The sequence below is a fragment of the Poromitra crassiceps genome (genome assembly GCF_964638095.1).
Source record: "Poromitra crassiceps genome assembly, chromosome: 11".
Taxonomy (NCBI): domain Eukaryota; kingdom Metazoa; phylum Chordata; class Actinopteri; order Beryciformes; family Melamphaidae; genus Poromitra; species Poromitra crassiceps.
In genome coordinates, this window is record NC_139643.1 from 13,228,067 (window position 1) to 13,240,623 (window position 12,557).

At 45.7% G+C, this 12,557-nt stretch overlaps 1 pseudogene across 1 annotated transcript; it reads left to right on the forward strand.

Annotated features, from left to right (window-relative positions):
• The first annotated feature begins 317 nt into the window (after positions 1-317).
• On the forward strand, positions 318-1,412 carry LOC310784838 (soluble calcium-activated nucleotidase 1 pseudogene; annotated as a pseudogene). Its single transcript has one exon. The product of its transcript is annotated as a soluble calcium-activated nucleotidase 1 pseudogene (transcript).
• Positions 1,413-12,557: the final 11,145 nt, after the last annotated feature.

Sequence of the window (12,557 nt, forward strand, 5' to 3'; positions counted from 1 at the left end):
TTTGGTAAACGCCCGGGTGTTTATTTGAAGTTTCACTGTAATTTGCCTGAGTGTCATCGGTGATGACATCATAACTGAGTCACAATGATGACATCACAATTGCTCGAGTCACACTGATGCTATCATCACTGATGAAATCCTCACCGACGATGACATCACAATTGTTCGGTGTCATCGGTGTGACATCATCGGCGACCTGGCCACTTTTGTGCAAAAAAGGGTGCAACACAACATAAAGGATTTGGACACATTTAAAACAAATTATTGATTATTTAATGTCACTGAGACAAATATTGATGTCATTTTATGTTTGTTACATGTATCCTCGTTTCTGCCTCAAGTGGAAGCCCATTGTGGCGGTCGCTCTGGCCTTGGTACTCATAGCCTTCATGTACCTGAGCCCGCGGCTGCGGTCCTGCTCCTACAGCCTGTACAGCCGGAGAGCCGGCCCCAACGAGCCCCGTTACAATGACACCTACCCCCTCAGTGTGCCCGAGCGCACGGCGCAGGGCACCCGCTACCGCATCGGGGTCATCGCCGACCAAGACACAAAGTCTCTCAGTGACGAGAAGCTGACGTGGTTCAGCTACATGCAGCGGGGCTACCTTCTGGTATCGCAGAGCGGTGACAAGGTGGCAGTAGAATGGGACCAGGACCAAGTGGTGCTCGAAGGCCACCTGTCAGAGGAGGGCAGGGGCATGGAGCTGTCCGAGCTGGTGGTGTTCAACGGGAAGCTGTACAGTGTCGATGATAGAACGGGCGTAGTCTACCACATCCATGGTGACAAGGCTGTGCCCTGGGTCATCTTGCCTGATGGCAATGGCAGCGTTGCCAAAGGGTTCAAAGGAGAGTGGCTGGCAGTGAAGGACGAGCGGCTGTACGTCGGCGGTCCTGGGAAGGAGTGGACCACCACCACAGGAGAGTTTGTCAACAACAACGCTGAGTGGGTGAAAGTCGTGGGCTACAGAGGGGATGTTCAGCATCAGAACTGGGTTCCCAAGTACAATTTGTTGAAGTCCGCTGCTGGGATAGAACCTCCAGGTTACCTTATCCATGAGTCCGCAGCGTGGAGCGACACCCTACAGCGCTGGTTTTTCCTCCCCCGCCGCGCCAGCAAGCAGCACTACGAGGAGACGGCGGACGAGCACCGCGCGGCGAACCTCATCCTCAGCTGCTCACACGACTTCGACGACATCGTCGTAAACCACGTGGGTCCGTACCACCCCACCCACGGCTTCTCCTCCTTCAAGTTTGTCCCCAATACGGACGACCAGATTATCCTGGCGCTCAAGTCAGAGGAAGTCCGCGGTGAGATCGCCACGTACATTATGGCCTTTACGCTGGATGGACGCATGCTTTTACCTGAAACCAAGATCGGAGACGTGAAATATGAGGGCTTGGAGTTCATTTAGAAGGATACTGAGAGACTCCCTCTTGAGGCCACTGCACTCACTGCACTGTGTCCCCGTGTTGTTTACAATCCAGTCGGTGTTGAAGTGACTCGCTGCTTGCACAGAGTTTGTGAAAATAACCTACACATCAAAATATTCATTTAGGCTATTTAACACGTTCACTGCCATTGACGAGATATCTCAGCTTACAGAATCCAACGGTTCACTGCCAATGACGAGTTATCTCGGCTTAAATTTTTTTTTTTTTTTTTTGACGGTGGGACGTGGATCAACGCTCCCCACGTCTCCTATAAAAATATTGAAGCCAGCGAACGTGTACAACCCATTCCACGGACCCACTAAGTGGCGACAGTGCTCTCCCAGACTAGAGGAAGGCAAGCAAAAAGCATGTGTGAGGAAGCCATTCTCATGAAAATGGATGGGGGAAAACGCTTTCGTTTTCGTGCTGATTGCTGGCGGTGCGGGATTGCAAATTTGCATAATAGATTACGGGTGGAACACACTTTGAAACACGCAGCATAAATAAGACCAGAATCGCAAAAGCTTCATCAAAGCTCTCAACACAAACCACAAGAAACGAGCGAGCCGATCCAGACTCGCACAGCGGCCGCCAGGCAGACAGGCACAGCAGCAGCAAAGCAGTGAGCTGGTGACGCGAGGTTACAGACACGCTCGCTGCAGCCAAGAAGAACACACACGGAGGGAGGAGTTTGAAGGAAAGGGGTGTTTCCTGCTGTTATGGAGGAAATTACTGTTCAAAACTATTGTTTAGATGTCTGACGTCTTACTGATGCCAAAAATGAATGGTTAAAGTGACTGTTCTATCGAATTTCACAAAAAGCCGTTTATCTCAAAATAATTTTTCAGACGCTGAAACCATGCTGTATTCAACTGCTAATGCTTACATAACTACTAACTCTACAAACTAACTATTTTAGACAGAGAAAGCACACATTCTATTAGTTCTTTTGAGATATTGTGTGTTCACAAAATCTTAGCAGAAAAGAATCCTCGGGTCTTGAAAGATGAGCCAGAATCCTCAAAAAAACCCTCTGGCAGAACCTACCTACAGTAAAAAAAAAACGGCTGGCAGTGAATGTGTTAACTCATTGAGTGCCAGCCACTTTTGGAGAACGGACGCTCCCAGTGCCAGAGTTTCAGAGCGTTTTCAGTGATTTCTCGAGGCCCACAGAATATTGTGTGATATTACTATGTAAACACCGAACACGCACAAAGAACGAGCTGACTCTATTGTATCATCAGCAAAAAAAAGTTTATTGATACCATTTTCCGTTCTTTAGAGCCGGAGAAGATAGGTTGTTTTGAGCAAATACAGGCGTTTCAAATTAGAAGCTGAGTTATTCCGCCTTTTGTGAAATGAAGCATTTCAAGCACATTCACTGACTGAAGATAATATTTTCTGATGTAGTGACGTGGTGTAGTTGTGTGGTGCCCTGCGTGCCCCACCCCCCTCTCCCCCCCTCAGCTGCAAACTCCTCCCCACACTAACACACAGCCTAACACGCACCCAGTCTATTTTCGGAGTGCTCCATTTTTGTGCGCCGGCTCCCAGCGCGACACGGAAAAGCCAAACCGGACTGCTGAGAATGGTTTGGCCCTTCGGCGTCGGGTGCTGCTTTTCTGGCGGCTAATCGTGTGGAGAAACTATGCAGACAGACAGACAGAGGCAGAGGGGCTCAGTTGTGGGCGCGGATTGACTGCTGTTCGCAGCCAACGTCAGCTCCAGACAGAGCAATCTATATGGCTCTGGCTGCAGCATGAGCGGTTTCTCTTTCATCACGGGGCTTTTTCCTGCTGTTTTCCGGACCTTTCTCTAATCTGGAGAGCACTGTCGCCACCTAATGAGTCCGTAAAATAGGTTATACACCTTCAATAGCTACAATATTTGTACAGGAGATGCCTGAGGCTTTGATCCACGTCCCACCGTCAAAAAACGCAATTGACGAACATACTCGTCCTTGGCACTCTACGTTAGTATCTGAATTGACGAACATACTCGTCCTTGGCACTCAATGAGTTAATAGGAGCCTGTGTGGAAATGCGAGCCTATTTTAATACAACTCAAATTGAGCTGAGAGATTATTTACCGGACCTGGTATCCGGCAGATTTTAATTTGTCGGACTTTGATGAAGTTTACTGGACAAAGTCCGGCAATTACCGGGCAACGGAAACTCGGCAGTGGGTCTGGCATCATCAGTCACCATGGTTGTTGCAGGCCCAGGTGTGGGGGGGAAGGATGCCACCACTTGACGAGTGTGGGGCATGACATCATCAGTGGGTAGGACATCATCAGTCGGTGGCGTTTGCGTGCTCAGTTGATGGATTATGTTGGGTTATACAGTACTACTAAGAGGGCAACATTCTGAGCATGCTCAGTTGACTGTGCCACTCTATTAGTTTAGGAAAGTGATTTGATGAGAGAAAGGCGTGGTACGAGCTTGGGTGACGTTCGGCATTCGATTGCTAATGCCTTAACTGCATTATTTACATCTGACATTAGATGTCAGATGACCGACTCGGTTAGCCTAGCACGATGCTAAATGACCGGCAATAACATCCTACTCCTGACTGGTAAAAAACAAATCTAAAGTAAATGATTAAAACGATATGTCGCGGGGGCACGGTGGTGCAGTGGTAAGCGCCGTCGCCTCACAGCTAGAAGGTCCTGGGTTCAATTCCCACCTGGGATGCTGTGAGCGCTGAAAGAATGCGTGCCCGTCCTCGAGTGCCCGCTGCCCGGGTGGGGTCGTCAAAAGGGCCTTTCTGTGTGGAGTTTGCATGTTCTCCCCGTGCCCCCTGGGGGTTTCCTTCATATAGGAACCCCTTCACCAAAACATGCAATATCCTGGTCGCTGATGTGGTGCCTCCTCTGGTCATTAGGGGCGTCTGTTTGGAGGGAGGGGAACTGGTTGGAATAGCGTGATCCTCCCACGTGCTATGTCCTACTGGTGAAGCTTCCCCTGTCAGGTGAAAAGAAGTGGCTGGGTAACTGCCCATGTCTCGGAGGAAGCATGGAGCCAGTTTCGGCTCTCCCCAGATCGGCAGAGGGTGGAGTAGCAACCAGGATAAATACATTAAAATCAGCACTAATGTGGGTAAAAATGGGATAACAAATCGGGGGGGAGGCGATATGTCGCTAGAAAGTGAGGATACTTGACTTTTCCACCATTAAACTGGTTGTAAACATATGGTCGTAACAGTAGCTAACCGCAGCGGACCGACTTAAGGTGATATAGCTGCAAAAGTGACCGACATAGGAAACAGTTACTATACTTCATCCACCAGTGTGATCCTGAACTCACCCACAGCTGTAAATCAATAACATGACCCAGAGATACAGCCTATAGATCTGATCCATACACGCCTGCTAATGTACACTGCCTTGAGAGGTAGCCTATTTCATGTATCAGAGGGTGTGTGTGTGTGTGTGTGTGAGAGAGTCAAATCCCATTTCCCGAGTCCTCGTCCTGTATCAGTCTCGGATCATTCTTCACGTTAACCGGTGTAGGTGATGACTGAGCCTCCTGGCACTGGTGCTCTCCTTATGAGTGTGACAGTGTATGGCGCCTTAACGCTAGCCTGGGTAAACCCAGCCTCCACGTGACCTCTATCTATGCGCTCTCAGTCACAAAGAGAGTGCATACTTACAGTAGATAGAGGTCACGTGGAGGCTGGGTTTACCCAGGCTACCTTAATGCTGTCAATGCAAGGTTGATTAAGGCAGTGATTCTCAAATGGGGGTCCGGGGACCCCCAGGGGTCCGTGGCACTTTGCCAGGGGGTCCACGAAAAGTTTTCAGGATGTGCAAAAGCTTCATAGTTCAACGAAAATATTGTATGCTTTAAATCTAAAATGGTTCATGGATTATCCATGAACCATTTTAGGATTACATTATAATCTAACAAACCCATCAATTTAAAAGTCAAGCACGTTACAATTAAGCTTAGCCCAAAATCACAAATCAGAATGAGGGGGTCCCCGGTATATTTTCTATCTTGTAAGGGGTCCTTGGCTGAAAAACATTTGAGAACCTCTGGATTAAGGACCATTACGTATGTATGTGTGTATGTATGTATGTATGTGTGTGTGTGTGTGTGTGTGTGCATCACACGGCGAAGCCACATCCCAACCAGACGAAAAGAAAAAGGCCACGAGTCGTTTCAGCTCCTTATTAAAATCATCTCTTTATTTCTGTCCTGCTCGCAGTACAGCACAGTATTGTCATCGTCCCCAGTGGTGGAGGTGGTGGCTGAAGCAGAGATGTACTGTAGCATCTTACCACCCTTACCTGTTTGTGTGTGTGTGTGTGTGTGTGTGTACGTATGTGTGTGTGTGTGTGTGTGGTTTTACTTCAGTCGAAATTTGGGACACACACCCGACTTAAGACCATGGGGGAGTGGGGACGGATTGTGCAATTGGGGACATAGTATGTGGCCCCAGTTGGTAAAAAATATATATTTTTATATATATATATATATATATATATATATATATATATATATATATATATATATATATATATATATATATATATAATTATTATTATTATTTGGTGGGGGGGGGGGGGGGGTCAGTGGTTAAAGTTAGGCAAGTACTGGCTATTAGGGTTAGGGTAAGACATGTGTCCGAAAATTGACCGAAGGTGTGTGTGTGTGTGTGTGTGTGAGAGAGAGAGACAGGGGCTGACAATAGAGTGAGGCACAACCAGCCATCTCCCATACAGTCAATCAATACAGCAGTATTATGACAAGGCCTTGAACATGGTTCAGAGTGGTGTACAGGCAGACACCATGTAGGTCTGTGTGTGTGTTTCCACTACAGGCCCAAACAGGGCTTGCCAGGGCTTACAGTATGGGACGGAATCCTCCATCAGTTTGATTTTTAACACAAATACAGCAGTCGGGGTGGATGTCTTTGACCAAATGTGCTTAAAGTACCATAGCACTTAGCAGGCTTAGGGTCAGGGTTAGCCCCTCACCCGGACAGTATTAGTGACAAGCTCGACCCCCAATTAGGTGTACATGAACATGATTTGTGAGATAATGAGAAGTGATTTCATCTTGTTTCCAGACCTATCGAGCTTATTTTATGATACTTTTAGTCAAATGATCTCTGCACTGGCAGATCATCTTGCTGGTTTCAGTCAATTCCGCTTGATTCATGCCAATAATAGTCAAGGCAAGTTTATTTGCATAGCCCTAGCTATAGTTCACGAGCATGTCTCAGAGGACTTTACCGAGAATGTGTCTAGCTAAATCTAGCTAAGCACAAGCAATAAACAGAATTGAAGAATTGTATATAAAGCTCATAAAAAACAAGCATAGAAGAGAGGAGAGGGAGGGAGAAGAGGGGGAGAGGAGTGACTTCTTTCAAGAAATCATAACACGAGGAAAATCTTGAAATATGATACGTCATTTTCTTTGAAAGTAAATGTCCTGAAAATAGAAAATAAAAATCAATGTTTATATATTATATTTTTGTATATTTTTCCAGTGCAGTAAAGATGATTTCACACAAAACAAAGAAAATGCAAAATAAGCTTTATAAATTTGGCTATATTATGAGATGGAATGACTCAACAGGTTTGTCAGTTTTCGATGAAAGAAAGAAAGCCCTGGTTGGGCTGCGTTTGGCCTTGTAGTGGAAACCATGCTAGAGAGCAGCTAGCCCCGATCAGGACAGCTCTGTCATGTGATCAGGACGGCTCTGTCATGTGATCAGGACGGCTCTGTCATGTGATCAGGACGGCTCTGTCATGTGATCAGGACAGCTCTGTCATGTGATCAGGACAGCTCTGTCATGTGATCAGGACAGCTCTGTCATGTGATCAGGACAGCTCTGTCATGGTGGTTGTAAGATGAAGAGAGAAACAGTGCGTTTGTTTTACAGCACAGCAGCTTGGCAGACACAACACACCATCATGGATATCAAAGTCCTCGTATGTTCTGTATAGGTTGGTTGGCAGGGGCAGCTGTGCATGACAATTAGACAAAAGGCTGTGCTGCTCGCTACGTTGTGTTTCAAAGAGGTCGCCTCACTCACTGTACACTGCGGTATAAACTCCCGGGTCCGATTTGAACCCGAAACAGGGTGTAGAATCTGACCCTCAAGACAAGTGAGAGTGTGGTAAAAGCTGCTTTATCGATAAAATATTTAATTGAGTCGTTAATTTACAGCCCAAACCAAAAAAATAAAGGCCCCTCTGGGTACACAAACACACACCACCACTGCTACAGTGACACGGTCATAAGACACTGGCACGTCCCTCATTGTTGTCACTTGGTTGAATCTCATCTGTTAGCTACAGTAGATAGCTAGCATCGTTAGCTACAGTAGATAGCTAATGGTGGCGGATGGTCGGTCTTAAGTGAGCAAAAACACAGTTACATACTGGTCTCTGTTTTCGCTGGGGGGTCGGAGGTTCGGACGGGGGGGGGGGGGGGGTCGAGACGGGGAGAGACAAACGGACAAAAAGACATATTCATAGAGATAATACCGTAAATTTAGTAGACAAACTTATATAACATAGATCTTAGCGTCTTGAAATATACTATCATATATATTTAGATATGCATTTTTTTTGATGAAATAAATATATCCACAGATACTCATCTTTTTTTAAAATAGACCAGCTTTACAATTGCAGACACGCATCAGCACAATGGATAGACATGAGGAAGGAGGTGTGTGGGGGGGGAGGGGAGGGGGGGAAAGATGGCTAGCCCATTTCGTCGAAGGAACGCCCACGGTGTGTGTTCACACTGCTAGCAGCCAATTGAAAGTCCCCGTGAAATGAGATCAGGGATTTCCACGGGGTCTTTAAGATGCAGGCTCATTGAATGCTTGAATGCTGTAGTGTTGCAGCGGTAGGCGGGACATACAGCAACGCTAGTACATGATTGGGTGCTGATAGGCGCCGCCGCCCAATACGTTTGGTTGCAGCCAACTTTTTCCATGTCGACAAACAAAAGAAACTCCAGCCTGTTAAAAGCTGATGTGACGTTTCACGGGTTGTAGAAAATGTTTCGGCTCCCGGGGACCAGCGGCGTAGTGGAGGGTAAACGCAGGTAAACACAGTTGACCCACCTCTTTGAAATGAGGCAGAGAGTTTACTCACCTATTTTCAGATCAACTGTATCAATCAATGAGGGGGAAACAACAGGTGGGTAAACTACTCAGCTAGGATAGTTTACACACCTCTGTATTTACCACGACACCCCTGCCGGTGACTTGATTGGTTGAGTCGCTGGTGGTGTGAACACACACAAACCTCATGTCACATTTAGTCCACGCTTCACCTGCTTTCATTGAGAGTCTTGTAAGCTGTTGATTGTAATGAGCAAAGCATTGAACTTTTTCCAACAACTATGGAACTTGGCTTAATACAGGTATTTCTTTTAAAATCATGTAAATCTAATGTTCAAAGCCTACAAGTTGAACTAAAGAAAGTCCCTGTTGTCAGTGAATGTGAGGGATAATTATGGGATTTTTTTTTAAAACACTAATAACATTTATCTTATTGTAATGGATCTGGAATGAGAAACAATATCCCCAAATATCAAGATGCTAAACAACATTTTTTTTCTAACGCTACCCACCTCCACAAATATATATATGAGATATATATCTAGATTTTTTTTCCAAAGAAAGGCAGACAAACTACACGACAACTTCATGTTAAAAACTTGGGTTCTCTCTTTTTTCTTGTTCTTCAGCTGAAGTAAGTTATGGCTCAGATGCAGTTCCAGGCAAACACAGGAGCTGACCAGTCTATGATGGGATGACCTAGGCGTTGTGGCCCACCGACGACACCAGTAGCTCTTGACTTTCCGCAAAAAATCCAGTGATGTCCAATGTCCTGAAGATAAAAAGCTAATGTTGGATGGATCAACTGGCTACTTGAGCGCTAGCTAAGTGCTTGACATCGGAGTGTAAGTGCTGGTGTCAGCTCGGCTGTAAATCGGTCATGGATAAAAAGCTATAGCTCTTGGTTACACATTTCCAACGAGAGAAATAATACATAAATAAATCTTAAGTCGCACAGGAGGTGCTACCGTATCTTTCATACACCCTCACTCGTATCCAGCGCTTCACCTGAAAGCATCTCACCTGCTAGCTAGCATCCTACATAGGCACGGTCTCTGACATCATAACGGCACACGCCCGAGATCAAGGTGCTCATTTGACACATTTTGCAATCAAAACTCTCCATGCGATCACACTGTCTTGCTAGCATAAGGCTAACCCTGTAATGCTACAACCCAATACGGTAACACTTTATACTAGCCATCATCAATAAATGGTGAATTGATAGTTAATTCAACTTTAGTTACTGTAATAGTTATTTTACTGTTAATGAAATTATGTTTACACATTATTTATTAACCATTTACAAAGTATTATATACATCAGTTGCAATGAAATATTGTTTATAGATCTGTCCCCCTCTGTCCTCCTGTATAGTTGTAACTGATGTTTATAATACTTTGCAAGTCGTTAATAAATAATGTGTAAACATTATTAATTATGTCATTGATTGTTACCAGCAAAATAACTACTGACTAAAGTTTAATTGACTACCGATTTACCATTAATTCATGATTGTTGTTATAAAGTGTGACCCAAAATACAAATTTTACTCAAACTTTAAACACGCATATGGCAGGAGAGATTAGCATAAGGCTATTGAAATATACATTCCCTGTGCCAATCGGTCACCTTGTCGAACAAAATTGTGTAGCACCATCTCGCATTTTATACACAAATGTCTTCTTCTCAACTGCAGGCGCACCTGATGACCTTTAGTTTGATGAATGTTTGCTGTATTCTGCCCTAAGTGCCCCAGATGTGTGGAGTTTGTCAAATCCAGTTGGACCACCTGTGGCAGAAAACATCAAAGAAGCCGAATCGACATCAAATTGCAACCCAATGCAGATGGAACCCTTCAGCAGGTCTACCTTCAGCAGGTCTACCTACAGCAGGTCTACCTTCAGCAGGTCTACCTACAGCAGGTCTACCGACAGCAGGTCTACCTACAGCAGGTCTACCTACAGCAGGTCTACCTACAGCAGGTCTACCTACAGCAGGTCTACCTACAGCAGGTCGACCCTCCATGATATGCACATTGTGACTTACAGTACATTTGGCTACATGTAAGTGAACAATGGATCAGAATCAACACCATCCCGCCATGCTACGATTCCCATGTCTTCAAGTGTCTTCGTTGATGTTGCAGCACACGTACTGGTCGGTGGCTGACTTTACATTCAGTCAGATGCAGGGAGGGAACAGAGCAGTTAGGTAGTTGAGAGAACAGTTCGTGCGCAGCCCAGCTTGAGTAGTACGGCACAGTGCTTACAATGTATTAGACTCAATACATGTATTGATATATAGAACACCACCGATAACGATAACAACACAGAGAAGTAAAATAAACATTTTTGGAATATAAAATTTGAACTCATGGACTCAGTCTGTGAATAATGTATTGCTCAAGAAAGAGGGTAGGTGAACTGACATGTTTAAGTGTGCATGTGTGTATTTGAATGTGCGTGTGCGTGTGCATGTGTGTATTTGAATGTGCGTGTGCATGTGTGTATTTGAATGTGCGTGTGTGCGCTTATTGGGGGACATCATGTGCGGTCAAAGGAAACACAGCAGCTAATGTGGTACAGATAGATGTTCAGCTCTACATAAGTTTGGCACTCGGCTTTTCATGAAGCCAGCAGAATGTCAGTCACAGTTGACTTACCCTGTTGTCAAGAATACAAACACAGAAAAGCACAGAATAAGCACAACGAGGGAGGAGCCGAGAGGAGGGTACAAGGCGAGGAGATGGGGAGAAGATAGAACATGAGAGTAAAGGTGTGGAAAAGAGGTTACCTGGGTTCAGACCTTCAAATCCGCCCACTCCACTGGTCTGGCATCGTGACATGCGATAGCAATATCCCCGGTTGGGGGAAAAAAAAAAGATTAGCCAATCAGCGCCAAAGGGGACTAACAATTACAGGCGGGACTAATGCCGTTGTCAAGCTGTTGTGAAGTGTGCAGAGGAAAACAAACACAACTATAGATGGGACACATGTTGCTATTGAGGCAGTTGTAAATGGATTAAAAGTACCTTTACTTTGAAATCTGAACCGGACTCCCCTTTGAAGGCATTTATTCAAAGGGGAGACGTTTTTCTCCCGACTGGATTAAATTCAGGCCGATACGTTGCCCTCTAGTGGTTGCTTTGGGAAATGGAATTCTCCTGGGGGATTGCCCCTCGTGGGGAAATGGAGTGAACAAGTTGACAATTCAGTCTGAAATCAGGCGAGAAAGGAGGCAAAGCAGAAAAGAGGCAGAGGAGAGGAGAACTGGGGGGGAAAGCGGCAGGGAGAAAACAGATTAGAAGAGAACAAGAGAGAGGGTGCATGTACACAGATTGGTTATCGCCCTCCTCTCGCCCCGAAACAAGAAGGTGTTATTGATCATACACGACAACGGTGCCTCGGGTGGGCGTCACAGTTCTGCGGGGGTGTAAACAGTTTGTTAAGGAGAAAGGAAAAGGCGGGGTCAAGCGTCAAAACAAGTGTTCCTAATTGGAGAACACTGCTCTGCGTCTGTCAGAGGCTTCTGAGAGCAGCAGGCATACAGTTACTACAAAGTTCCTGAGCCCTCAGAAAGCATTAAGAGATCCTCTGAATACAAACGACTCCACCGCTTCAACACCCAAAGCCCTTTACTGTCTTATAGCAAGGGAGTCCCCTCTTCGGTATTACCATTCTGAATTGGGATTTGCTTATAGATAGTCCAGTTCAGCGAGCACACCTTGTTGTTGTTTTTGTGGTTGTGGTGGTTGTAGTCATTCACATACTGAGAGGAATGAAAAGGACCAACAGTAAACACAAGATTGCTGTTTATGTCCTCTCACTTTCCCTGTGGGGTTTGTTTGGCTTTCTGGTGGGTTCATTTGTTTGTCTGTTTGTGCAAGAGTTTTATGAAAGGGCTCAGACTGTTACTGGCTTGGCTGCCCGTGTCTTTTCTGTCGCCGGGCAGATTCCCGCTCCAGATCTTTTATTTAGGTCCCCCCCCCCCCCCCCCCACCGCTCTCTTGAACGTACGAGCCGCTTTTTGAACTT